We start from the raw sequence: 27,635 nt of genomic DNA, 5'->3' as shown, positions 1-27,635 counted from the left end.
GTCACGAAAGTACAGTGTAGGTGAGGTAGAGACTTTGTCACAGTATGATTTGCAATGTCTTGCAGCGAGCCAGTGGCCGGTTTTTTTCTCCAGCTTGATGTCAGCTGCCAGTCCCAAGCGACAGCCCGGTTGTACCTGTTACCTGCCGCTGGAGGAGTCGTCGATAGCCGACATCGCAGGGTATCGACCATACAGCCAGATGCCAGAGATATAGCGACCACTGTACTGGCAGGGAGGAGATGTAGTTGGGCAAGCCAGCTACAGGTTCGCTATCTCGACATATGGTGCCGCTGTTCCTTCTGATTACGGCTCGTGAAGCTGATACTGAAGTCGGCTGGAGCTGACATTCTTCACTCCACGTACATTTTGGAAGTCAAGTGTTTCTGGAGGTGGAAGAGGATGCCATTCCACGGGAGACTAGCTCTGAGAGGGCTGAACCTGTGCACGTGGCTCTACCAGGCGCCTGAAGTTGTACCGAGTCAGCCCTGGTAAATGGTGATAGTTGTTTCGAGTTGAAAGCGACTAAGCGTGGGCGCAGCTGTATGGTGTGTCATGCCAGCATGGCGCCAGTGGCATCAACTGTGAACATTTGTCGTCACTAGGTGGCTCAGATGACACCTGATTCACTGGCGAATATTTTCTGCATGGTGCTTATTGTCTCACTTGCTGTGTTATTTGACATTCGAGCTACATTAGGAAATTTGAATAATGAGCCAATAACAATGAGCGACATCTGTCTGAGGAAGGGGATCAGTTCCGACAGCGCTGAACCTGGGTTCATGGACGCCCATGTGCGCTTAACCGTTGTCCAGACGTAGGCCATTGCGGGGGATCATTACAAAGGAAGTGGGAAACTTATCTTTGATTAGTGTAGAGTGTGTTTAGCTTTATTAACAAATTAAGAGTGTGTGACGCCAGCGACTTCATGTGTGTCATCTCCCAGTGACCATTATGCAGAAGATTTATAATAAACTAACGCTGTGGCGGCGGGATGATTTCCCGCATCCATAGCCGCTCCATTTCACCACTAGAATTTCCTGTACCCCTCGGATCATGTTTCTTAGGAGAAATATGTGCGGAGTGAGATGGCAAGCGTTCTGGTCACCCTCAGCGAACAGATTTTCTAACTTGTTTGAGTATAGGGTCGTCAGCTATATCCTTCGTGATTATGGATGCGGTTAGTGGCTTCGTGAAATGTCGTCTGGCTCGAAGGGCAGAATTAAAGTTGGGTTTCGATCCCACAGGCAGTCTGGACAGGGCATCGGTGTTAGCACGTCGTGCTGCCAGTCCATTGTGGAGCGAACAATTGTGATTGCTGAGGCACAGTGCCCAGCATTGTAGGCGTTATGCTGTTTTTAATGTTGCGTAAGTCAATCGGTGAAAAAGAAATCCTTATAGGATCACTTTGTTGCCCGTCCGTCTGTCTGTCTGTCTGTTCTACCGTTGGGACAATCTTTTTCTCAGAACAGGTATAGGCATCATGGTGAAATTTATGCTACATACTAAGGTCTGAGGTTTCTTGGTGGTGTGGAGACTTTAAGATTCTAAGTCAGTGCAATCAAAAGGTACAGCCATTTGTGTCACATATTTTGAGCCATGAAATTTGACAAGAAGCAAGACTTTGCACTACAGGTAAAGGTAAAATTTCAGAAAATTAATAAGTTGTAATTATATTACGTAAAAATTAATATTTGCCATTTGTTGGCCGTCTATCTGTCCGTCTGACCGTCCACCTGTGACCCCTTTTGCTCAGGAATGGATAGAGGTATCAAGTTGTATCTTATATCAAATAATAAGGCCTACGGTCACTTGGCGGTGGAAATCTAAGTCAGTGCGATCAAAAGCTACGGCCGTCTGTAAAGACCCCATTTTCTCAGGAGCGGGTAGAGGTTAAGTTTTTCAGAACAACCGCAAGTCGGCGAATTTCGCTCAATAATATTACAAGAGCATCACCAGAAACTGTAATTTAAACTGTAAATTCAAGTGATTCTGATTATTGTCTTGTAATATAGTAGAGCGAAACCTGTCGATAAAACCTACTGCGTGCGACTTGTGGCTGTCTTGAAAAACTCGATTTCAACAGTCGCGGTTTCCCCTACTGGCAATTCCTGCGCTCTCTACACGGGTGTAGGTATCAAGTTGAAATTTGTGTCAAATGTTAAGGTCTGCGATCATTTGGCGGTGTAAATAATTTAAGCTTCTAAGTCAATGCAACCACATATTTTGATACTCACAAACTCGCTCATCAGAACCTATAGATGAACAACCTGCGTAGACGTCGAGTCTGGTCATGAAGTAGTCAGTTCTGCAAGGACGAGGGAAATCCAGAAGACCCACAAATTTTACTATGACGTTTTACGCGATATTTACAGTGCCGCCCGACAAGCTCCCGCCGATAACAGACGTTCAACGCGTGAAAGCGAAACTGCTTTAGCTAAAACGGCAGCAAATAGAAAGGTTTAGAATGAGGCCAAAACCACACTCGTCGCTTCAATATGAAGCAGCCTCCTTCTACAATTTTATTCGGTTTCGAGCGCGATGTAACCGCGTGAGTAGTAGGGTAAAGTTTATTTACAGGAGCCAAGGCAGTGTGCAATTGTGTTTATTCAAACAATTTTTGAAAGGATGTCACACTACTAACGTTGGTGGACATGTCTATTTGTGCTTGCACTAGGAGTATATAGATTGATGACCACAAAGGAATTAAACCGGTATTCCAGTCACACATGGAGGAATAGTATAATGACACTTCCATTCACCACTAATTATATCTGAGAATCACTCATCTAAAATAGGTAATTACAAGTATGTTCGTCATTTTTTCTATTTTCCGTGCTTTCCTTAGTTCCTCTAAATTCGTGGAGGTATGTACCGTCTATGCAACTAAATGAAGGCAGTTAGTTTAGCGCCATACGCGTTTCACTTCTTTTATTTGGAAAGCATCATCAGTGGCCTGAAATACATGTTTCGTTTTATACTTACAATAAACTTATTATGTGGTGGATATAATATGCTGCTATATTACATTTTGTCGTGTTTTTCTCTTGCTTTTTAGACTGAAAGCAACTTTTGTAGCACAAGTTCCGTATTGTGAATGTATCGTTCCGTGTAACACAGTAAACAGTAACATATGCCTCTCAACAACACGTACCTTAAATGAACTAGATGCAGCAGTTTATAAAACCAATTACCGACACACTTGAAACCAGTAGCAATACTGAACAGGGAAAAGCTTGTAATGATTCTGAATTTAAATCACGAGATCTGCTAATGACCATAATCTATAACTTCATTGCTTAGTACAGGGTCTCTATTCCTGCGCATTAACCAACTTGCGTTAGAATAGATAAGACAGTAGATAGTTCTTTCTTAAACTCGGTTTGACGCAACCAAAGAGAATGCAAACCTAATTACACTGGCTCTGAAGGAGCCTTTGCATTGCTTTATTAATTAAAAAGCCTAGTACATGAGGACCCTTAAACTTTCATGGTTTGAAGAACCATGCTCATTAACAAACCTACGCCAGTATGCATGAGAAATGGTAAGTATTGTTATGATTATTTATTAATTAAGTAAAGCGCAACAAACTATAACTCTTTAAACAACAAATGTGATTTCGTAAGCAGCCTTTTGGTCTACTCAAAAGTATAATTGGCTGTGCAAATGAGAACACAACATTAAATTCGAGTTCAACCACTTTCTAATAATAAATAGGGACACTCGGAATTGAATTCACTAGGACAGGATTCCCACCTAGGTTTATGACTTGGGATAATCACGGGTGTAAGATAGAGTTTTTAGCAACACCACAATTATTATTATTATAAAATCAGCCAAATTTCATAAATACCTGCTCCACTTACAGAGTGCCAATTATAAAGAATTTAGGGGAAGGCTGATGGCACTGGTGGCGCAATTTGCAGTGGCTATTAACCTGGCGGCGATGCACTCATAGCAATACTGTTGGCCTGTTACATATCTTTTTGGAGTCGAAATTATATTTTTATAAGGCCAAAAACGATGCCATGATAATGGTATCACCAAATGCAGCATCCGAGGCCCATACATTCTGCCCTTAAGATCTTCTGGCCTCAAAACTCCAGGAATATGAGCCGCAATTACCCGCTACTGCTAACGAGATGTTAACCACATTACTGCTCAGTCCAGACTCCTTAACCGTCACGAAGGACGAGTTTCCACTTGCGCGCCAACCACACCTTTTCCACTCCGCCAGGCTATTTCCGTAGCTGCGGGGCTTCCCCACATCTTTTACCTTCAACACCACGTTTCCTAACTATGGACCACGTCATTTACAGTACATTCTATAACAATCATTTCAGTAGTTATTCACAAGCATAATTTAAACAACATCGTTGAAAAGTTTCACATAACTGAAACGTGTATACATAGTCAAATAATTTCCATGACAAATACAACATTATACATAAGCAATACTACAAATTGACACATAAATATCGATACAGAAACAAAACAATTCGAAAATAGGTGTTATACGCTGACTACATGAGTATCGCGAACTGCAGCCGCGCCGGCTGCCTCGCATATTCCTATGCGCGCAGGTCGGGAGAGAGGACTGCACACAGGGCTAGCTCGTGTGTCGCGCTAATCCCTCAACAAGATGTCAGGTGACGGCAACCCTGTGCGTGGCTGTGCTGACAGATAAGAGGTAGTGGGAAACACTAACTTTCTGCTGCTACAAACATCGAATGTGATGTGGTGCTCTGATTACAATACTACGGATGGCAGTAGGAATAACATATCACAAAAACATTGCTATTAGAAATCTAAACATTCCACGAAGTTCGCGGAAAACCCTGCCTAACATGTATACTGCGAACAGACTACAAAACACGCTCCCGCTAATAGCTCTGTCCAGACGCTCGGTGGCAGAAAAATAAACTACTGGCCATTAAAATTGCTACACCAAGAAGAAATGCAGATGATACGCGGGTATTCATTGGACAAATATATTATTCTAGAACTGACATGTCATTACATTTTCACGCAATTTGGGTGCATACATCCTGAGAAATCAGTACCCAGAACAACCACCTTTGACCGTAATAACGGCCTTGATACGCCTGGGCATTGAGTCAAACAGAGTTTGGATGGCGTGTACAGGTACAGCTGCCCATACAGCTTCAACACGATACCACAGTTCATCAAGAGTAGTGACTGGCGTATTGTGACGAGGCAGTTGCTCGGCCACCATTGACCAGACGTTTTCAATTGGTGAGAGATCTGGAGAATGTGCTGGCCAGGGCAGCAGTTGAACATTTTCTGTATCCAGAAAGTCCCGTACAGGACCTGGAACATGCGGTCGTGCATTATCCCGCTGAAATGTAGGGTTTCGCAGGGATCGTATGAAGGGTAGGGCCACATCTGAAATGTAACGTCCACTGTTCAAAGCGCCCTCAATGCGAACAAGAGGTGACCGAGACGTGTAACCAATGGCACCCCATACCATCACGTCGGTGATACGCCAGTATGGCGATGACGAATACACGCTTCCAATGTGCGTTCACTGCGATGTCGCCAAACACGGATGCGACCATCGTGATGCTGTAAACAGAACCTGGATTCATCCGAAAAAATGACGTTTTGCCATTCGTGCACCCAGGTTCGTCGTTGAGTACACCATCGCAGGCGCTCCTGTCTGTGATGCAGCGTCAAGGATAACCGCAGCCGTGGTCTCCGAGCTGATAGTCCATGCTGCTGCAAACGTCGTTGAACTGTTCGAGCAGATGGTTGTTGTCTTGCAAACGTCCCCATCTGTTGACTCAGGGATCGAGACGTGGCTGCACGATCCGTTACAGCCATGCGGATCAAATGGTTCAAATGGCTCTGAGCACTATGGGACTTAACATCTGTGGTCATCAGTCCCCTAGAACTTAGAACTACTTAAACCTAAGTAACCTAAGGACATCACACACATCCTTGCCCGAGGCAGGATTCGAACCTGCGACCGGAGCAGTCCCGCGGTTCACAGCCATGCGGATAAGATGCCTGTCATGTCGACTGCTAGTGATACGCTGCAGTTGGGATCTAGCACTGCGTTCCGCATTACCCACCTGAACCCATCGATTCCATATTCTGCTAACAGTCATTCGATCTCGACCAACCCGAGCAGCAATGTCGCGATACGATAAACCGCAATCGCGATAGGTTACAATCCGACCTTTATCAAAGTCAGAAACGTGATGGTATCCATTTCTCCTCCTTACACGAGGCATCACAACAACGTTTCACCAGGCAACACCGGTCAACTGCTGTTTATGTATGAGAAATCGGTTGGAAACTTTACTCATGTCAGCACGTTGTAGGTGTCACCACCGGCGCCACCATTGTGTGAATGCTCTGAAAAGCTAATCATTTGCGTTTCACAGCATTTTCTTCCTGTCTGTTAAATTTCGTGTCTGTAGCACATGATCTTAGTGGTGTAGCAATTTTAATGACCAATAGTGTAGCTCCCTTATAGCACTTCACTGAGACGATTGTGACAACACATCTGCTTTCCACAGTCTCTGGAGACCTCGTGCTCAGGCCCGCGGAGTGCTGGGCTCTGGATATCTTCTAAATAGTCCACTTGCACTACCCCCACTCACCCATATTGATTGACTAATTAATTAAATTAGTATCCTCTGTGTGGGACTTTTTTTCCTTGCTTATATTGGTAGGTATTAGGACTGTTATATTTGGTGGGAAACTGATTTCCAAACACAACCCTTCCCGCTCCAGGATTTTCCTTACCTCCTGTTGCTCGATACTGGCACAGTTAGTTTGTTTCGTGGGAAATCCGTTGCGTTGGAGGTAGGTGAAAAGGGTAGTGAGAATTTCAATTTTCAGTTCAATTACGCTATGCCCTTAAACAATTTGCACGTCATGGGATGGTGGTTTGACTGGAGTGTGCTCGCAGTACCACCATCAGAAACAATAAATGGATCAATCGGGAATATGACGTCGTGATTGGAAGTGATGCTGAATGAAGCGACAGATGTAATTTCAAATTTCGGCGGAAATTTATGCCTTACTGTTGTGTAATTCCCGACCACCTACGGGTCTGCTAAGCGTATTTTTTAAACCACTGTAAAATTCCCAACTTCGTTGTCTCTGCTCTTCCAGGAAGAAGAAAATACAAGTCTACCTTTCTGGTGCAAGACAGAGCCCACTGGAATGTATAGAGAAGCACTCAATGACACACACAGCAGCTGTCACCACATTGGCAGGGCACTTTGTAAACACATACACACAAACCATGATCCATTTCGTAGTAGTTGTCATGGTTAGATGTAGGAGATCGCGAAAACTTCCGTGGGCCACAACCGCCAGTTGTGTTGGCGCCCGCAATCCCCTGGCATCAACATCAGGCCATACAAGATGCGCAGAGGCTGGGGAGGTGGCGCCGTGACCATCAAGCAGTCAATCGATCAATTTACATCGGGAAAATAATCATCCCGTGCAAACACTCGCCGTATTGAATCTTCTGAAATTTTCACACAAATGTCGCAGAATACTCGCAACACACACGACTGCGAAGGCGCCCAACACATACTGAGTATTAGTTCGCTATTCACCCGCCCAGAGAGCCTGAACCGTTCAGGAGACTCCGTGGCTGCTTGCGCCTTAACCCAGAAATGTCCATTCATTCCGGCCACAATCACAGTACGAATCTGGTGACATTCGACAATGAGTGAAGTATCTGAAGCAAAACGCATCTGATGAAATACTTCTTTAGTTTGCAGAATAATATAACAGCTGTTTTTTAGGCTTTTACAGAAAATTAAACTGTATCACAAGGACGCAGTATTATCTCGTTCCCGCTTGTCACAGGTGAAACGCTCAATACAGACCGTCTCGCTAAACATCAGCATCAAAGAAAAATGTAGAAATATCTAAGTCAATGTAGATGGGTAGGAAAAATTATCCCGTAATGTTAGAACACGGCATTAGTAGGGTACTGCTTGACACAGTCAGGTCTTTTAAATATCTAGGAGTAACGTTGCAAAGCGATATGAAACGAAACGAGCACGTAATGACGGTAGTAAAGAAACTGAATGGTTGACTTCGTTTTATTGGGAGCATAGGAAAGTGTGGTTCATCTATAAGGGAGACGGCGAATAAAACACTAGAGCGAACTATTCTTGGGTACTGTTCGAGTGTGTGGGATTAAGGAAGACAGCTAAGCAATTCAGAGGCTGACTGATATACTTGTTATCGGTAGGTTCGATCAACACGCGATTAGTAGGAGATACTTGACGCACTCAAGTGGGTATCCCTGGAGAGAAGACGTCGTACATTTCGCGTAGGGACGGCGAAGATAAGAGAGATTAGGACTCGTACAGAGGCATATAGACAATCGTTTTTCCCTCTCTTTATTTGAGAGCAGAACAGGAAAAGAAATGGCTAGAAGTGGTACCGGGTACCGTCCACCGCGCAGCATACTGTGAAGTATTTGTATGTGTGTAGTGGATGTATGGGGAGGAGCGGGGAGGGGTCTAGAATACACTGCTGTCTATTAAAACTGTAACACCAGGAGGAATAGCAAATAAAGAAATTTTATTTATTACACGTATGCAGTGTAGTAGGAAGAGTACATGATTAAATTTGTAGGTGAATTGAGGGTAAATATGGTGCGAAATTCAGTACACACGGCAACAATGGAATAAGGGCTGGGCATCGAATCAAACTGAACTTGGATGACGGACGCAGGTAAGTCACTTCATGCTGCTTTAACTCTCTGCCAGAGTCATCTGTGCTAGTGGCTGGCGAGTGGTGATGTGCTGTTCATGACCAGATGTTTTCAATGGATGGGATATCCGAGAAGGTGCTGGCCAAGACAACACTTGAAAACCCCCTGGATTTCGCAAAAGAATGTAGTGACTGCCACATACCTTGAACCACAATCCTCTAGTTTTAGACAATGAATGTTCGCGGCACCCATGTAAATAGGAAAAAGGATGCAATTTATTTTCAGTTTCCCGGTTTTTTATTTCTTGGGGGATTTTTACGTGTTTCATAATCACAGATAATCAAGTTCTATCGATAAAAATTGTATTTTACTTGTTTTTGTTTTTATGTTTGTGTTTCTCTATCTCATTAGGAACAAAAAAAATTTCATTGGACGCACAGTTTTGCATCTCAGTATGGCTAAGTCAATAATTGGTTCCTTAATCTAAAACACAAAGTGAAAGTTTCATTTCTACAGAAAAATTCAACAGCCAGGAACTTTTCAGAATTGTTATTGTGGGCTTCACTTCGAAGACTGGTTTCATAAAGCTTGCAAGATGACCATATTTTCGGAGACCTTCGATGTCACCTCACATTTCTAATAATTGACAAATCACTAAAATTGTTGTGTAGATAAATAAATCCATCCTGAACTCAACTCAATTTTTTGCCGAAGTTTGATTAAAAAAGGCATCCAAAGTAAAGGAAATCGTTTGGAAGGATATTGTACTGATCAGCAAATCACACGAAGCCATGCGGTGCAGTCGGTTAAAAGCGTAGCGCAAAACCGCTGGAGAGGAGACGGTAGGCAACGTCAGCAGCTTCACCGCAGAACAAAGAGGCTTGCGACGTCGAGAGTGTTGGGCGAGAGAGTGACGACGGTGAAAGGCATGGGAGTGTTGTAGATACAATACGATAATTAACAGTTTCGACAGAAATCTGAATCCACGAGATAGGCGTGACTCTAGAACAAGAAAATTATGGAAGAAGTTTTAATTTAATAAAGTGATGAAAAAGTGACAAAATCTGTTAGAATCGATGGTAAAGTTGATGATGCCAAAACCAAGCTGGAAATAATAAGTGATGACTTAGGCGGAATAACTGGTTTTATTATTTCATTTAACAATTTAATTAAGACTCAACATCGGGAAAAAGTCGACGTACTCAAGTTGAGCTCACGATCATTTTGAAGAGCAATTTATAAGCTTCTGTAGCAGAACACTGTTTCAAGAAAAAGACGTAGGAATTTCAATGCTCCAGATTAAAGATTGCATGTAGCAGATCCTCTTCCGAACATTGCATAGCAGTCAGATTACATAGCGGGAAAAGACATAAAAACCCGTTGCGCCAGTAAATATTTGAAGGACTAACACTTAAAAGTTCGAAAACCGCAAAAATCCAGTAGCGGGAATGCTTTACTTGACTTCCCGTGCCAGCATTTTAACAGACACAAACAGTATGAACACTTTATATTGAAAGGCCACGTTATTTCCTCTCCAGCTAGTCTATTATATGCAAGCCTATTCACCTCTTCATAACTGCTACAACTTACATCCATTTGAACCGGCTTATTGTACGTATTCAAAACTTGGTCTCTCTCTGCAGTTTTTATCCTCACACATTCCCATTACCAAATTAACGATTCCTAACCGAACCCTTCTCTTAGTCAAATTATGCCGTAATTTTCTTTTTCCCCGATTAGACTAACTAATTCCTCCTGAGTTATTCGATCAACCGATTAATTTTTATCGTTTTCCTTAAGCATCGTATTTCCGAAGCTTCTGTTCTCTCCTTGTCCGAACTGTTCATACTCCAAATTTAAGCTTCGTATGAGGCTTTTTTCCAGGCCAAGACCACCAGAAAATTCTTCCTAACATATTTATGTTCGATGTTAACAAATTTTTCCTTGTCAGAAATGCTTGTCTTGCTATCGCCAACTGCATTTTGTGTTCTCTCTGTTTCGACCATTGTCAATTATTTTGCTGCTCAAATAGCAATACTCATCTACTACTTCCATTGTCTCATTCCCTGATCTAAACCACTCAGTATCGCCTGATTTAATCCCATTACCTTTTTTTTCCCCTTGATGTTCATCTTACGATGATTCACTGCTGTTCACGCCTTTTGCCATCTCGATTTTTTTTCGTGATGACTACTTCGTCCAGAACCGTCCCCATCAGGAGATCTGAACAGGGAACTATATTACTTCCAGAATACTTTACACAAGAGACCACCGTCATTCAGTGATACAGTTGAGCTGTATGCTCTCAGAAAGTGTTATGGCTATAGTTATCCCGTAGAGTCAGACTTTCGCATTACCGACGTATCAATGCTGTGTTGGCTAATGTTAGAAAACCAGAGGAATCAATCACCCAGACTGTTGCCCCTGCAGTTGTTGACTATACCAAACATACCAAACCATTTGGCTTCGTAAAGTACAGGAGAAGCTGATAGGAAACTTAAGACTTCTTCGAAACATTAACAAGCCGTTATATCACTAGCATCACTATTCGCCAAACTGTGTGTGGAACTGTCGGTTTCCTAGTTGTTGTGGTTTTGGATCTGTAGCAGAAATGGGAGTACTTTACAGTGATAATTTAAAGGACGGTACTACCACATATCAAAGCTACACCTTTCCTGCGAATTCGAAATTACAGTAGAAATGTAAAATCTACTGTGCGAAGTATCATTGAGTTGATGCATAAAACCGAAGGTCTATATCGTTAGCGCTAGAGGACTCTTCAGTTTTGGTAAGCGCCTTGTGCCCTTTCTGGAGACAGACTAACAATAATATGTATTTCTTCCCTTTCAGCCTGTTAAGAGCTCGTTCAATTCTTGCAACACAGAATTGCGACACAGGAAAGATCTGGACCAACACAGTAGAATTCAGTGTTGTCGGTACAATATTCGTTTTAAAAGCATAAGATTACAGCTGGAAATGGAGCTTAATACTTATTTATATGGAAATTTCATCGATTTCGATACGTTACTTTTTGATAAAATTGACTTTCAAGCACGAGCAAAATACAGAATATTTATGGAAATCCGGAATTTTTAAGTGGGAATTAAGAATGAATTGAATTTCTCCTTGCATATGCCACGTTGTTCTTAACGGTTGGGCGAGAGGGGGTTCACAATGTTCATGATCGTGGATAGTGTAACGTTTCGTCTGTGTCGATACCAGCCTTAGAAAAGTGACCACGTATACTCTGCAAGCCTTTATGCAGCAGTGACTGGGCTACTGTACAAGTGTCAACCATAGCGTTAGGTTATCGAATTAGTAGTATGTATGTGATGTCTCTGCCTGGAGCTGTCACTGACGAATGGTGGGCCGACTACTGGCGACACAGTGACCATAAGAGGTGACAGCTATGTCCAACCTTCTGGGGACGCCAGTGGTACGCAGTGGCGGACTTCTTTTCTATGGAAACAAAGTTTTCCATGAAAAGGTATGTGGTTAAATAAAGGTGCTAGTGTTTCTGCTACACAGAATGCAGTTTGAAGTTTAACTTATGGAATAAGTCGGGTCAGTGTTTCCAGAAGGTCTGTCCACCCCATTGTTTCTTTAAATAAAGAAGCAAGTGGTGAGACTAATTCTCAAGTGGTGAGACTAAGAATTAGGAGAAGCAATGATCATACACCACAGAGTGAATATTAACTTATAGAAGGACTCATCCAGTACCTCAAATCTGGGCCAGCTTACCGGACTTCTACACTGTTATAAATTGCCTGACATGCCTGAGCTGGATTGTGATGTCATAGATAGTTGTCAGTACGCCCTGGTGTTCAATGGCCCTCTGGTATTCCAGGTCAGCCATCTTGGATTCTGACGTCATAGTTAGGCTGATGCTTGTATTCCAAGTCTCGGATTGTGATGTCATAGAACCAGGGCCAGCGTTTCAAGTCAACCTGCGTGACGATGCGTCATCTTGAATTTCCTTCCAATTTATACTTAAGAGAGCAACAGAAAGAGGAGGAGGAAGATGTAAGTGTTCAACATGCCATCGAGAACGAGTTAATTAGAGACAGAGCAAAAATTTGGCTACTGGAAAGATAGGGAAGGAAATAGGCCGTGCCCTTTCAAAGGAACCATGCCAGAATTTTCCTGAAGCGATTTAGGGAAATCACGGGAAACCTAAATCAGGATGGCCTGACGTGGGTCTAAACCGCCATCCTCCCAAATGTGAGTGCAGTGTGGTAACAACTGCGCCACCTCGCTCGGTAGTTTATACTTATGACAACAGTCCTACTTCCATAGGAAACTCCCACAACTGGACTATTTTTTGAATTTCCCGCCAATATGAATTTCTCACCATTTTATTCATAGGACAATTGGGCTTTGTCAGAGGGAGTAAGTGTTGGGGAAATCCCATGACTCATCGATGACGTCTTCGGTGCTTTGCACCAGAACCGGCGCAGAATATCTACTGGTTACAATTTAACTGTATATGATCGAGTCATCATCTTCTTTTCCCTAGCGTTTACCCCGTCTATTGTGGGACTCTTTTTAACGATACGCAAAATTTTGTTTTATTATTAAACTTTGTAGCTATGTGCCCTTACTGACGCTACAGTCCCCAAGGTAATATAAGGAAGGGAAGCCATGTGCACCAACTGTTCGTGAATAGTCAAAACTTTGTGTTGAGTCTCATTTTTACTATTTGCTTACCATACTCTCGGAAGCGGAAATTGGAGAGAAGCCTAGCATTTGCATAAACAAGTATGGGACACCAGCCCACTCACCTTAATCCACCACGTGGATTCTATCCTTGTCTGGCCACCCCTGTCTCGCAAGCCGGTGCACTGCACTATACGAGCAGGTCATACACATGATTGAGTAAGTATGGTAAGAAATACACCAATGCGATGTGGCTCTACCCTACTTTGACTAAATACACGATATCGCACCCAACAGTTCCACAATAAATAACTTTTTACTAATTAAATATATTTGTAAAATATTTTGATTTAAACGAAAAGTAGCCGGGAGTCATTAGCTGAAGACCGCCGTGTTTTCCTAACTTCATCAATGAAAGAGATACAGGCGTTCATTTTCAAAAAATTATCAAACGACAAAAATTGCGGAATAAAAATTTATAGGAAAAGGGGCTTTGTGTGTTGTAATTGTAGCCGTTTGAATGACGTACCAGCCAAGTGTTGACGCCTCTCACCACGGAAACCTGCGCCATCGGGTAAATAAATATGCAGAGTCATATCCGATGTTTAGCCATTACGAAATTTTAAAAACGTCAAAGAATATTTAGCGAGACGAGGCAATGCCTGCAGGGGGAGCGACTGTTAAAATTAAGTTTTTGAAAACAGCCACAGGTTGTAGTTAGTAGTTTTTATTTTCCGGTTTCGCTCTTCAAATGAACAAGAGTATCAACAGAATACACGTTGTAAAAGATACAAATTGAGATAATATGGAACACTTACCTGCCGTATTATCTTAAGACATATTTTGAAAAAACGATGACTGGAATGCATATCTGTAAAGATATTTCAAACATGTATTTTTATAATGTGTTTTGAAAGATATTTTAATTTTTAAAGATGTCTTTTTTGAAAGATAAGCAGATACGTACAGATATGTCTATACACACACCACAGATACGTACAGATATGTCTGTACATACGCCGATAAAAGAGGCGCCTAAAATGTAAATTTCGTTTCCTGTAGTTGTAATTTATCTTTGCATACACTGTACCAGGGATGTTACAAGTACTGTTGGATAGTTAATTTAATCTTTGGCGTTGTTAATGTCAGCATTTACTACTGTACTTTAAACGTAAGTTTAAGTACTATAGTACAGCCAGTTTAATCTTCAGCGCTGTTAGCCAACTTTAACCGCAATCTTAATTCTTGTCAGCCAATTTTAAACGTAAGTCACCATACTGGAAACAGAATATGTACTTTACGTAATATTAGTGTAAGTTTTCCTTATTCTATCTATTTGTGGCTTTTACAATATATTTCTGATTGAGTTCCTACTCATTTGAAGAGCTGTTTTCAAAAAGTTAGTCAAAGAAAATGTTCAGTTGGCATAAAGCGTACGGCAATTAACGTCTAACTCCAATTATGTTTTAAAAAATCATCTGGTATCCATAGCGACAGTTGATACACAGCGCGACAACTTCCATTTTCAATGTAATTTTTATTCCTTAATTTATTGCCTACAGAAGAGTAACACCACTGAACTACTAGGTGTGTTTCTTTTAGTAAGTACAGTTTGAAATAAAAATGAAACAAGTAGACAATTTTAACAATTTTATTTTTACACGCAAGCCTGTACTTTAATCCTGTTCTTTAATCTACTTTTCTACATAATTCCCATCAATATTAAGATACTTATCATATCGCACGGTCAGCTTTGGAATATCATCCTCGTAAAAATCTTCCGCCTGATTAGGCAACAATAGCATAACGCACACTTCTTGACACTTGAGGAAACTCATCACATAACGTCGAAATAGTAAAGCGTCTGTTCTCTCCCACTTTATGCGCCAAATCGTCAGTAATGACTGAACATCACCCGTGTCATCCCTACCGCCATCATTAAAAACTCTCACCCATTTTCGTACCATCACAACAATCATAATGTTTTCTCCATATACTGCACTGATACGGGAATGAGTTTCAGCCGCTTTCATGCCTTTAGCGCTAAGAAAACGGATCACATCGCGTATTTCACAGTCAGGGAGATTCTCAGTCGGAGGAGTGATTTCAGATACTCGGAAAACAAATGTAAACACTTCGAATATTCGCGGGAATTACGTAGAAAAGTAGACTAAAGTGCAGGCTTTTATGCAAAAATAACATTGCTAAGAAAAGTACACTTATTTTATTTTTATTTCAAAACGATACTTACTTGAAAGAAACCGCCTCGTAGTTCCACTGAGATATGGATATATGACGCAAAAAATAACATAGTTCCATTTAAATCGTGATTGATACTGAAGTCGGACTGATTAATAAAGTTACCGAAACGTGTTAGTGTATCACGTAGAGATAATTTCAAAATCTGTCACAGTAGCAGTACATATGTTTTGGCGATTATTATCGAACCAACTGGTTCGTTCTCGAGCCTGAACCATTCAGAATGGACCGAAAGTGCCTGATCTTAGTGACAACCATCTAAAATTCACAATACATGCATCACACAATGACGATAGATAAATGTCATAATTTATATCTGTTCACTACGCACATGCGAATCAGACCTCAACTACACCCTTCACACATTGAGCATTAAACGCCTCACTGGACCGTCGGTGTACTTGACGATTTGCACCTCGCCATCTTGTCGAAAGTAAACATTATAAGCGCTGCATCATTTTAAATGTCAGTGTTTTATTTTATTAGTCCCTGGTATCTGTTCATTTAGAAGACTCCAAAATTATTTCATCAATAATTTTCATTAACAGTAATAAATAAATACTCAACACAATTTGTCGTACTGTCTTAGAGTGCAAGCACCTTACTGTTAATAACATGTTTATTAACATGTTACATTTTGCACATCCCACACATCGTCTTTGCTGTGTTTATCTCCTTGATCAATTTTTAAGGAATGATATCTTTCCATCTTTGCTTAATGATAATCTTTGCGTCGTAAACAAAAATACCAAATGCAAAGCACATGTGTGCTAAGACTAGTATGAAGTAAGCCACAATAATATATTTACAATATGTGCACAGAGTGGAATCAACAACATTTACAGAGTGAAGAAAAATTCGAGCACTCGGGCATCGCGGCGCGATTCCTTACATACTGGCAATATAAAAACGTATCTCACAAAACTTCGTCCTGCGCATATTTCGGGCAGTATATGGACGTTAAAGATTGGTAATCTGGCAACACCGTATTCACGTTTACGGTAAGTACCCCTGTCAAGATATAGCATAGTGGTGTGCAGGTGGTGCAGTGGATAGTGGACAGTGTTTTGGGTTAGCATGCAAGAGGTCGAGGGTTCCATTCTGAGTCATGAGGTATTTGCTCATATTTGCTAAAAGCAGTCTGTGTGGTACGGCATCTGGCGTCTTAATCGCCATACAGCGATTACAGTGGGTCTACGACAAAAGATTTGCAGTAACGTATTACGAACACTGAAATGGAAATACAATTTTTTCATTGGTCAGCTTTTAAAGAAACCTTTTGCATGTCGTGGACGCGAATTATTTCGCAGCACTGCATCTACTAGAGTCCAAATTTGTTTTCTGTGTACCCTCCCCCAATGGCCCTATGGTGTCACCGCCAGACACCACACTTGCTAGGTGGTAGCCTTTAACCCTGCTGTTCTGTTCACTTTTACTTGACATATATACTGTTCGGGTCAATATGACCCGACATATCAAAATGCTTTAGAAACATAAATTTTGGTACAGTTTTAGCTATCGACATTGTTGTTCTATTCCAGTACCTTGTTAGTAATAATAATAATAATAATAATAATAATAATAATGGTAATAATAATAATAATAACAATGCATACAACTTTATTGAGGGATATTTTTCATTTAAATATGCACATAAATTTGAAACAACAGACAGTTTCCATTACAGGCATTCAACTTAGAAAGCACTACAGTTTTTCCATACTTCTATTCTTATTGTTGACAGTTTAGACGTAAGTATTGACATTTTCTAACAACAGACAGTTGTCATTACAGATATTCATCTTAGAGCACACTACAGTACAGAACACACTACAGTTTTTTTATTACATTCCAACATAGAAAGCACTACAACTTTAGAATCCTCTCTTCTTACTGATTGTAGTTTAGGCACAAGTATTCACATAAATTTGAAACAACAGAATTTTCAATACAATCATCTTATAAAATACTACAGTTCTTTTCTTACTGCTTGCACTGTGGACACAAGTAGGTTACATGTTTCTTGCAAATATGTTTACTACATTTTCCACACACCATGTTTGTTTTATTGTCATTACTTGATGGACAGAACTTACAGCGTGCACGTTTTGTAGATTTTCTTGTTGTTACCGATTCTGACACACCACCCACATCATTCGGGTTTTGGATGCTTGTGACCATTCTCAAAGAATCTTCTGTTCTTGGGAAATGCGTTCTTGATGCAATATGTTCTTTTATCAGTGACTTTCCAAGTTCCTCCAAGAATATTCTCCTTCTAGTCAATTTGCTTGCATTCCAATTAGGGTCAACCGAAATCCACAAAACGTATGCATTATAAGCAGAAACATCAAGAATATTGTAGAAAACTATCATTGGCCACCTATTACTTTTTCGTTTGCATGTATATGTACCTAATAACTGATCAAGCGTGTCTACAGCACCTTTGGTTGAATTATAGTCCAAAATCATTTTTGGCTTCTTATCAGCCCTGTCACTGATTTCCGCATCATGGTGGAGAGTGCTCATAAGTACAACATTCTTGTGTCTCTTAGGAATATAATTAACCACAGTAGTGTCATTTGTGAAGTAAAATGAAGAGCTGTGTACCTCCTTGTTGGTCATTTTGTGTGGAAGCTCCGGCTTATTTTTCCGTATAGTTCCCAACATAGTCAATTTCCTTTTCAGAAGCAGCTGCCCCAAATTGTACGACGTAAAAAAGTTGTCACACGTGATATTCTGACCACGTAACTCAGAAGTGAGATCAGATACCACCCTCATTCCCTGATTTCTTTCTGGTGCCGCTCCACTCACCTTTCCTGTATAAATTTGGGCTTTCAGTACGTATGAAGTTTTGCTGTCACACATGGTCCATATTTTGATCCCATATTTTGCCGGTTTACTTGGGATATACTGCTTGAATGGACAGCGACCTCTAAATGCTACTAACTGCTCGTCAACAGTAACATTTTCTCCTGGATTATACAGTTTAGGAAGGACCTCTACCCACTTCTCCCAAATACTACGAATTGCGGCAAGTTTGTCAGTACGTCGTCTTTCCTCTCTAGTAGATTTCTTGTCAAATCGCAGGACACGTGATATCTTACAGAATGTTTCATGAGACATGGTTGCTCGAAATATGTTTCGCCCAGTATCTTTATCCCACAAACTTTTTGTAGACTCCCCATGAGATCGATATACACCCGCTAGGAGTAAGAGTCCTAAGTATGCATGGAAAACAGAACCATCAATATCTGTCCACTGTTCACCATAAACTCGCTGCCCTTCAATATTTGTCATCTCTATTATTTCATTTTGAAGCGCTGTGTGAAATACTGCTTCAAATGAACATTTTACATCAGATATTCTGCTGACTGCATACCTGGTAACTCCTGGGGTACTCTTGATGATGTTCGAAGCTGGTAGGCGACCATGTTGTGCTGGTGGATGCAACTGCCATTCTATATTCCCATTTTTAGAAAGAAAAGTCTCTACACTATTTTGTATGGGCTGTGGACTGTCGTAACTGTCATCGGAACACTCGCTTTCAGATGCATTGCTGATGTGATCTTCAAACTCAGAAAGTGATCCTTCATCTGGTGAGGCATTTACTATTTCTTCCAACTCACGATCATTCAATGGTCTCATCGCCATGGTGTCACAAGTCAAACTGGGCAGAAACAAAGCATTCCAATTATTGAGAACTGCCAATTATTATTTCCTGGGGAAAGCAACAAACAAGCCCATTGTTGTGAACGCATGGAGCTTTAGGTGATTGTTGAGAGTAAGTTGGAATGATGCAGTCACTATTCCCACACAACACAACAAAAATAATTTTCGCCATTTCCAGATTTTAGAAATAAATACGAGTTACACTAAACATATTTGTGTCGGGTCATTATGACCCGAACATTACATATGCAACTATTACAGTTGAAGCCCAAACTTCTTAAACTTTTTTAAAACCTTTTAAAACACATGCTGCTCATCCATTTTCAGACAAAGTCACAAAGTTTCATAAATATATATTGGTATTTACATAATGTAAAATAACGTTCATATTCGTTTCGGGTCATATAGACCCGAACAGAACAGCAGGGTTAAATCGGCCGCAGTCCATTAGTATACGTCGGACCCGCGTGTCGCCACTGTCAGTGATAGCAGACCGAGCGCCACCACACGGCTGGTCTAGAGAGACGTACTAGCACTCGGCCCAGTTCATAGCAATGGTTCACTGACAAATACGCTCTCATTTGCCGAGACGATAGTTAGCATAGCCTTCAGCTACATTTGCTACGACCTAGCAAGGCGCCGTATTCAATTGATATTTATTATATGAAGCATGTATCATCAAGAGCGATGTTCTACAATTGTGGATTAAAGTTAAGTATTAAATCAACTACGTACTTTATTTGCAATTCTCAAGATATTGTCCTGTTCCAGACCTCACGCCAGTCAGCGTGTAATTAAACGCGTGCATTTCGGCCTCCTCTAGAAAAACAGTGTTGGCTCTTCTGCCAACACTACAGGCCCATCGATTAATACCAACTATTATTCTTGCCACGCTCAGATAATTTACAGTCCGTTAGGGTCTTACCTCACCAGTAGGGCTAGCAGCTTTGCAAATAATTTCGATGGGACCATTGGGGGAGGGCACGCAGATAACAGATTTGGAACCTAGCAGTTGCGGTGGTGCGGGACAATTTGCGTCCACGACGTGCAAAAGTATTCTTCAAAAGCTGCACAACGAAAACGATTGTTCTTCCATTTCTGTGGTCGTAGTATGTAACTGCAAATGTTTTCTAGAAGACCCAGTGTAATCACTGTATGACGATTAAGAGGCCAGATACCGTACCACGCAGACTACTTTTAGCATATCAAAACAAATATTCTCGACCCAGAAACGAACCCTCGACCTCCTGCATGCCAACCGAAAACACTGTCCACTGCACAGCACTTGTGAATTTGCTGACAGAGGTTGTTACCGTGCATGTGATTACAGTGTTGCCAGACTGACAATCTTTAACGTACATTTACTGCCCGAAATTCGCGCAGGACGAACTTATGTAAAATCCGAGTGCACCCTGTATATCAAGCTAGAAAACTAGATGGACCACAACTCAACAAATCACCATCCACTGGAACTTACGTAAGCGAACACAGCTACTTAGCATCACATGTAAAAAATGCAAGCACATTAGAGTACCTTTATTAATGAAACAACTTATAACGTGGCGCTAGATACTCTTGTGCAGTGTGGAACAGACGACATGCTGTTGGTCAAAATACCTGTGTAACTAAATATATTAGCCATCTGAAGATCGGCATGGTAGCCGGAACCGGTTGTGGTACTAAAATAAAACATTTAAAAAGTATTTGTGGCTGGTTGCGTCATTCTCCAACAAGGTTTTAAGTTAGATGTGCAGGGCAATGCCACTCAACAATTTTGTACATGGAGTGTGTTGTGGTTGGCAGGAGAGCCGACACCGTGTTACTAGAAGAGGCGGAAAGGCACGCGTTCTAGCTCACGCAGGCTGGCGTGAGGTCTGGAACAGGACAAGGAAATTAGAATTTAGAAAAACGGATGTAGCTGGTGGAATACTTAACTTTAATCCATTAATGATGAACGTCGCTCTTGACGGTACATGACTCACAATATCAATAGTAACTGAATATGGCGCCTTGCTAGGTCGTAGCAAATGACATAGCTGAAGGCTATTCTAAACTATCGTCTCGGCAAATGAGAGCGTATTTTGTCAGTGAACCATCGCTAGCAAAGTCGGTTGTACAACTGGGGGCGAGTGCTAGGAAGTCTCTCTAGACCTGCCGTGTGGCGGCGCTCGGTCTGCAATCACTGATAGTGGCGATACGCGGGTTCGACGTATACTAACGGACCGCGGCCGATTTAAAGGCTACCACCTAGCAAGTGGTGTCTGGCGGTGACACCACATTCTTCCCCCGCAAATAGGCGTACGATTGTGGCATAAGGCTTCCGCCCGCCGTGGGGAGGACCCCATGTTGACGTATGCGACGAGGTGGGGAGCTTAACAACAGGCGAGGCTGTGCCACCCGCACCCTGCCATTCGGACCGCGGGGACCTAGGAAACGCCTGAAAACCTGCTCTAGGGTGCACGTCAACATGTGGTGTATGCGCCCGTAGAGAGACAGGAGGGGCCGAAGGGTCGACCTCCATCGGGCCGGGGCACCCGACGGGCGAAGACGACATATGGTCCGGAGCGGGCAAGAGTTCCATGTCGGAGGACAACTAGTCACGGGAAGCGAACGGCGGCGCGTGACCCAGGGAGGCGCCCTGCGGTTGCAGCGAAACGTCCTCTGCGGGCGTCGCCGGCGGGAGAACAGGCGGCAGCGCGCCGCCATGGGGCAAAATGAAAGGCAGCGTCGGTAACACCTGGGGCTGAGGCGAGCCAGTAGATGGGTCCCCAGAGCGCTGACCGGACGGCACCATCGCTGAAAGCAGGCGGGGAGCGGCAGATCCCGTGCGACGACAGAGGCGCAGCTGATTGAGATGCCGACGCACCTCACCAGAGGCCCCCAAAACCAGACACATAGCGCGTCCAAGGCAGCGAAGAATGCGCCCTTCGAGCCAACGCCGTGAACCTCGGTAGTGGCGGTAGTAGACAACGTCGCCTGGGGCAAAAGCAGGTGTCTGCCGCTGCACAGGAACCTGATGCGGCGGATGTAGCAAAGACATCAAGGTTCGATGAGGGCGACCGTGGAGTAACTCAGCCGGCGAGCGACCACCTCGTGGTTGAGAGCGATACGAGGACAAAAAGAGCAATAACGCGTCCTCCCGAGAATGCGACTCTTTTAACTTCAACATCTGTGACTTGAAAGTCCTGACCAATCGTTCAGCGGCACCGTTTGACTGCGGCCAAAACGGCGCGGACGTCAGATGTTGAATACCATTGGCCTTGCAGAATGACTTAAATTCTGCGGACATGAATTGTGGGCCATTGTCAGAAACAATAGTCTGTGGAAGACCTTCAATGCAAAAGATAGCAGATAACGCTTGGATGGTGGCAGATGACGTCGTGGAAGACATCCGGACAACAAAAAGAAAATTACTGAATGAATCTACCACAACCAACCATCGAGTATTCCAGAATGGACCAGCAAAATCGATGTGTAAGCGTTGCCAAGGGGAAGTGGCTTTTGGCCATGCAAAGAAATTTCGCGGTGGTGCTGATTGTTGTGTGGCACACACCATGCAAGAAGAGCACATATTCGTAATCGCGGCATCGATTCCGAACCAAGTACAGTGCTGACGAGCAAGTTGTTTTGTTCTCACTATACCCCATTGTCCTTGGTGGAGAAGCTGTAAGACAGAGGACTGTAACGAACGTGGTACCACGATCCTGGACTGATCATTATCAGAACGCAACAACAAAACACCACGTCGTACAAAAAGTCTCTCCTGGTGAGCAAAAAATCGGCGAACCAACCGATCCCCGATCCATGACTTTGACAAGGGCCATTGCATAGCAACAAAACGCAGAACGGAAGCAAGGACAGGGTCGGCAGCAGTGGCTGTAGCTACACGACGAAAATCAATCGGAAACGATTCGACCACGTCATTGGTTTCCGCATCAATGAACATGCAAGCAAGTTCGGAGGTATCGAATGCCCTATCCTCAGTAACAGGCAAGCTGGACAACGCATTGGCGTTTCCGTGCTTAGCAGTGGACCGATACAAGATATTGTATCGATACTGCGAGAGGAAAATAGACCAGCGAATGAATTTCTGCACTGTACGTGGAGGTACAGGCTTGGTCGGATGAAAAAGCGATGTCAAAGGTTTGTGGTCCGTGATTATGGTAAAGTGACGACCATACAAGAAATCATGAAACTTAGTAACACCAAATACGAGAGCCAATGCTTCTTTCTCGATCTGTGAATAATTTCTTTGCTCAGACGAGAGCAATTTGGATGCAAAGGCAATAGGGCGATCGTGCGATCCATCTTTGTGCGCAAGCACAGCGCCGTTCCCGAAATCCGATGCCTCCACCATCAACAAAAGGGGCTTCTGGGGACCGAATGGCGCAAGGCAAGTACTGTAAAGCAACGCCGATTTCAACTGGCGAAAGGCGCGGTCGCATTCCGTCGTCCAGACGAACGGAATACCTTTACGGCGTAAGCGATGAAGCGGAGCTGAAATGGAAGAGGCATGTGGCACATATCTGTTACAGTAATTTATTTTTCCCAGCACACTCTGTAGCTGCTTCAAATTCTGCGGCGAAGGCAAGTCTTGTATGGCACGAAGGTGCGTGGGACTGGGATGTATGCCTTGGGCATTGAGTACATGTCCCAGGTATGGCAAATCACGAGCAAAAACACACATTTGTCCTTCCACAAGTCAAGACCATTTTGTCGCAAGACCTGAAATAATGTTCTGAGATTGGCCAAATGTTCTTCTTCCATCTTTCCGGAGATCACAATATCGTCCAGATAATTTGCTGCTGTAGGGACCGATGCACAAACAGTTTGTAGATATTGCTGAAACAATGCAGGAGCGGATGCACACCCGAATGGCAGTCATCTGAATCGATACAACGCAAGATGCGTGTTAACCACCAAAATGCGCTGGGATTCTTTGTCCACCGGTATTTGCAAGTACGCATCTGCGAGGTCCAACTTCGAAAACTATTTACCTGGGCACAGTTTGTCAAAAAGATCTTCCGGGTGGGGTAAAGGAAAAGTTGCAATCACTAGTTGTGGATTCACTGTTGCCTTGAAGTCCACACAAAGTCTCAATTTTCCAGGAGGTTTTGGCAAAATTACTAAGGGTGATGCCCAGAGAGAAGCCTGCACACGTTCAATTACACCTTGTGATTCCAAATTGTGTAATGTCTTTGCGACCTCATCACACAATGCGTGGGGAACATTGAGGGCTCTGAAAAATTTCTGCTGTGCGTTTACTTTCAGTTCCAAATGTACTTTATAGTTCTTGGCGCAACCGAGGCCCGGTGCAAAAATGTCTGCAAATTCTTCACATAGACAAGAAACACTGTCAGAAGGCACAGTCTGGTTCACTGATAGGACCTGATTTACTATAGACAAGTTAAACAACTGAAATAAATCGAAACCAAACAAGTTCACTGCAGAAGAAGAACGAAGGACGTAAAATGACACAAGTTTTGTTTGTCCTTTGTCTGTTGCAAGAAGGCTGCTCTGTCCTAACACAGGGATATCTTGACCTTAATAGCTAGTTAACTTAACATTTGTGGCACGTAACGGAGGTGTGCCCAGCAGTTTGTAAGTGTCTTGATTGATCAGTGAAACTGCAGCCCCGGTATTGAGCTGGAATGGTATCACTTTGCCGTTAATGTCCAAGTCCACAAAAAGTTTATTGTCCTGCTGACGACAACAGCGACTGTCTTGTGCAACGTGAACTGACACTGGTACAAAATCACTTGCGACTTGATGGGAGTTCCGGCAATGTCGACGCAAATTATTTGTGGGACGAACACAGTCTCTGTTAGAGAGTGTGGCACTGGGCGGAGTGGAATGAACTACATGAATTTCCATGGGCGAAGTTTCGCGAGCCTGAGTATCCTTGGTGCGATTCCGATTCCGGTGCAAAGCAAAGGGCCTGGAATGGTTTTGAGCTTCCGATCTGAGCTTTTTCCGGCAAACACTCTGAACATGTCCTTTTTTTATTACAATAAAAGCAAATAAAGCAAATAGCTTGGCGTGATGGGCAATTCTCATGCGAATGTCTAGTAGCGCACAGCGGGCAGGATTGGAGCACTGCATTTGCTTGACGGCGCGGCACACGTGGCTGAGAGCCTGGCGGCAGCAGCGCGGCCGGGCGTGAGGGCTGTTTACTGCTCCGTGCAGTTCGCCCGGCGGGCCGGTTAACCTGACACAGGGCTGGTGAAGTTTCAGATGATTCCTGAGCAAAGTCAAGTGTGTCCTGCCGATCCAATATGTCCATCACTTGTTGAAGGGAGGGATTGACTAGCTTCAAAATCTGTTCCCTTATACGAACATCAGAAATGTTCTGTGCAATTGCATCACGTACCATAGTATCTTAATAAGGGATCCACATTGACACTCAAAAGCACAATCCCTAGTAAGGCCTTGCAAGGTTACAACCCACTCCCGATTAGTCTGACCTGCCGTACGTTTTGTACGAAAGAAGGTATACCTTTTCGAAACTACATTGACTGATTCTTTGAAATATGTATCTAATGCAGACAAAATTTCTTCGTAGGACAGAGTTGCTACGTCGCGTCGGGGAAATAAGTTGACTATCACACGGTGCGTGTTCACCCAGACTCATGATAAAAAGGCTGCAGCTCGTTACCTTGAATTCTGTAGGCGGCGAGATGGAATCCAAATTGGCGTGACCACTCTGTCCAGCTTTCCAGTGCAGCATCAAAAGGTCGAAAAGTTGGTGCAACAGCGTGTTGTGGCTGCGTTAGCGGTGGAGCGGCAACTGCCGCATCGATTTACATTGCACGTTGACCCTGGACGAGCTGTCCAAGGGCAAACAGTAATGCCTGCGTCTGCTGATTCTGTAAGCGATAAATTCGGACAATACATCTGGAGATTGTGGCGAAGCCATTACACAAGTAAATCAGGGCAGTATAGTTAAGAACGCGGTTTTGCCTCGTCGCTAATGTTGTGGTTGGCAGGAGAGCCAAAACCGTGTTGCTATAGGAGGCCGAAAGGCACGCTTTCTAGCTCACACAGGCTGGCGTGAGGTCTGGAACAGGACAAGGAAATTAGAATTTAGAAAAACGGACGTAGCTGGTGGAATACTTAACTTTAATCCATTAATAATGAACGTCGCTCTTGGCGGTACATGATTCACAATATCGATAGTAACTGAATAATGGCGCCTTGCTAGATCGTAGCAAATGACGTAGCTGAAGGCTATGTTAAACTATCGTCTCGGCAAATGAGAGCGTATTTTGTCAGTGAACCATCGCTAGCAAAGTCGGTTGTACAACTGGGGGCGAGTGCTAGGAAGTCTCTCTAGACCTGCCGTGTGGCGGCGCTCGGTCTGCAATCACTGATAGTGGCGATACGCGGGTTCGACGTATACTAACGGACCGCGGCCGATTTAAAGGCTAACACCTAGCAAGTGTGGTGTCTGGCGGTGACACCACAGAGTGTTCACTGTGTAAATAAACTCAGCTGGGAGAAATTAGTCACATCCAGGAGGTCTCCTGCAAATACCGTGTGACACTGCCTCCGACCTTAATAATGTCCTCAATTTGGCGAACCCGAGGCGTCACAAATTTTCTCGGATATGCCGTATCCAGCTGAAGTCACCCATTAATTATCACATCTCGTAAAGCTACAAAAGTGAGTGTCTGTTGATTATTGCGTTTCACCCACTGTTCCAAATACACTGAATCGCCAAATAAACTGGTATAGGCATGCGTATTCAAATACAGAGATATGTAAACAGGCAGAATACGGCGCTGAGGTCGGCAACGCCTATATAATACAAGTGTCTGGCGTAGTTGTTAGATCGGTTACTGCTGTTAGAATGGCAGGTTATCAAGATTTAGGTGAGTTTGAACGTGGTGTTACAGTCGGCTCACGAGCGATGGGACACAGAATCTCCGAGATAGCGATGAAGTGAGGATCTTCACGTACGACCACTTCCGGTAAAACATCAAATCTCCGACGTCGCTGCGGCCAGAAAAAGACAATCGTTCAGTGTCACAGAAGTGCAACCCTTCCACAAACTGTTGCAGACTTCAATGCTGGGCCGTCAACAAGTGTCAGCGTGCGAACTATCTACTAAACCTCATCGATATGGGCTTTCAGAGCCGAAGGCCCACTTGTGTACCCTTGATAACTACACGATATTAAGGAGGTGTACTAGTTTCTTTGGCCCTTCAGTGTAGTAGGCGACAGGAGATTAATTTCGAGTGATTTAAAGGGATAGGTGAGGTGTGGCACGGACACTGGAAGGCGGGAGGGTCGATAGCATACTCAAAATGAAGCTAGGGAAAAAAGGCCAGCACTTGTCACC

At 43.2% G+C, this 27,635-nt stretch overlaps 1 protein-coding gene across 1 annotated transcript in view; it reads left to right on the top strand.

Annotated features, from left to right (window-relative positions):
• LOC124722627 (organic cation transporter protein-like) overlaps positions 1-27,635 on the top strand; it is a 348,546-nt gene that overhangs the window by 207,216 nt on the left and 113,695 nt on the right. The gene's annotated exons all lie outside the window — the stretch shown is intronic.

The sequence above is a fragment of the Schistocerca piceifrons genome, chromosome X (assembly GCF_021461385.2).
Source record: "Schistocerca piceifrons isolate TAMUIC-IGC-003096 chromosome X, iqSchPice1.1, whole genome shotgun sequence".
Taxonomy (NCBI): domain Eukaryota; kingdom Metazoa; phylum Arthropoda; class Insecta; order Orthoptera; family Acrididae; genus Schistocerca; species Schistocerca piceifrons.
Note: the sequence above shows the minus strand (reverse complement) of the source record. Positions and strands in the feature narration are given on the sequence as shown.